Genomic DNA, 2,559 nt, shown 5'->3' with positions numbered 1-2,559 from the left:
ACTGTTCTTATCTCTCGATATTTTGCCTGAAAAAAAAGATGGGAATGTTATTTTTCAGTTCGTTATGCATTATTTAAAAAAAATACCTTCTTCAGCACCTGGATAATGCTACTGATTTCAGCGGTTCTTGTATGTTTTGAATGCTGCGACGCGACGGCCATCCTCGACCTGCGAGAACTTCATTCGAACACCGTTGATAGATCCTTTGAAGCAAACGCCTTCTCCCGCCAGGTTTTTATCAACTCCCGCTTTCCTGCTTAACGACTTTCAATCTACCGCACAAGCGGAAACTAGACGTGACATACGCACAAGACGGAAAAGGATAAACTATAAAAAGCGCGACAGAAAATGGTTGACAGCTGAGGTTCCTCCGTGATACAGGACGATTGTTCGAGTACCCGTGCATTCGATGAAATGTCTTCCCAGATTTCAGAAGAAGTGAAGCGTGTCGAGATTCGGGAGGATCCCCTTTCGAATTTCGTATAAAACAGTAATTTCCCTGTGGTTCGGAGGGTCATTATCCCGAGGGGAAAATTGGCGTTTTTAGTGTGCAGGTCCGGCCAGAACTTCATCGGACCTTTGTGGGACCGAATAAATGACAAAACCCTCTTCTGGAGACATTCTTCTTTGTAAACATTTCCATTCATTGTGTCCCCAGTGATGAAAATCTTAGTCTTCTTCCCACAACTACAGATCCCTTGCCAAATCATCAACTTACGAGCAAATTTATCTGCGAAAACAAACTTGAATCTACCCGCAACATTCCCTTAATGCTTCGCAAGGTAAAATTTGTTAACGGGTATTTGTCCAAAACCCATTTTGACGTAAGTTTCGTCGTCCATCAAAATACATCCGTTGTACTTGGTTAACACTTTCTAGTACAACTTCCTTGCCCTGGTTTTGGCAACCAGGTTTTGTTTCAGCGTCCTGTTGGGGTGTTTGCTTGCATGATACGACCACAAGCCTTCTCGCAAACAAATTCGTCGAGCTGTACTGTGGTTCGTCTTGAACTTTTTCGCCAAATCACGCAAGGAGATTCCAGGATTATTGTGAACTGATCGAATTACCTTCGCTCGCAGCTTCCGGTCATATTTACGCCTCGTTTGTTCTGCTCGATCCACCGTAAGGGTCTCCCGGTAACGTTGCAGCACCGAATTTACAGTCGATTTTGGATATTTCAGGAATTTCGCGATCTTTACCCCTGATCACGTCGGTTTGCCTACGTGAGTGTGTAGAATTTTCTCTCGCCATTCGTGTTCCATCGTCGATAACTTTTGACTGACTGCTTCAATCTTGATGAAATTTTCACCACTAAGTAAATAAACCATCCGGTTCAAAACACTGTCAATAGATTCGCGATGTGACAATTCGGCGCTGCAGTAAATGGAAAGATGCGACCAGATACTATGTGAAACAGACTTTATGTTGTTATAAAATATTCAACTTTTTTTTAATCTTTTTTGAATTTATTCTTATGTTGTAGGTTCACGAGATTTTGTCATCGTGATTATTTTGAAATTTTAACTTAATTATGCCACTTTTTAAATCTAGAGATTCATAGAATCTGTTGTTTCGATTGATATACTTTTCGTGTAGTGATTCGAAAATTTGTAGCAATCAATTTAGCGCGCCCCTCACACGGCTAGCGCCCCCATTGCGCGCAATAGGGGTGCTTTCTAGAGCTTAACTTACGGTATATTTTGCCCATGTTCACCACTTGTATTTTAATATACCTACTGAGAAACTTAAATAAATAATCTTATCAATTCATTGAAAAGCATCAAAATCAATCAATATTTCCGGCCAGGGGAATGCACTTCCGGTGGTCACAAGAAGTTGCCTGGTACTACAAATAGTGATTCCCCAGGATGGTTTTAAGAATTAAATTTTCACGATTTTTATTCGAAGAGCTATGATGATGATTTGATGTACGCTTCGGGTCATATTGACCCGAACAGCTTTGGAAGGTTAACATTCACACACAACTTAACAAATGTGTTTCAATTAGAGGCTTTTCCTTTGCTGTTCATGACTAATCATATTAAACACATAACTATTACGCACTGTTGCTAAGTAGGTTAGAAACCCTTAAAATGTTGAATCTAAACCATTCCTTATCGCAGATAGGTGCGAGATTACATACATACTTATGTCGCGGACACTTGAAAATAAGCTAAAAAATATCTGAGATTCACCAAATGGTGCTGTTACTATCATAGCTTTCCAAGCTCTTCGCAAGAAGCACATGCCACTTGAAATGACACTTATTTTTACGTTCCAGCCAGTGAGTGCCGTGAAATCGCTAGACAAAACCCCCTGCTACAGTCGATTGGACATCGAGTCAAACCCAACGTTTGTTGCCGTTGTCGTCGAGCACTCGTGGATTAAGATGTTGAAAGTTGTTGGAATGGTTGCCTTCGCCGGCATGTTGCTGATGGCGGTCCTGACGATGGGGGGAGTCCAAGCCCGAATCTATGGAGACCGGGATCCATATTTTGCATTCCGTCCGCAGCAACCCAGCAGCAACGATGTGGACAGTGATAGTGGACCTCCCCCGCA

Source organism: Uranotaenia lowii, chromosome 1 (genome assembly GCF_029784155.1).
Source record: "Uranotaenia lowii strain MFRU-FL chromosome 1, ASM2978415v1, whole genome shotgun sequence".
NCBI lineage: Eukaryota > Metazoa > Arthropoda > Insecta > Diptera > Culicidae > Uranotaenia > Uranotaenia lowii.
This window is presented reverse-complemented; position numbering follows the sequence as displayed.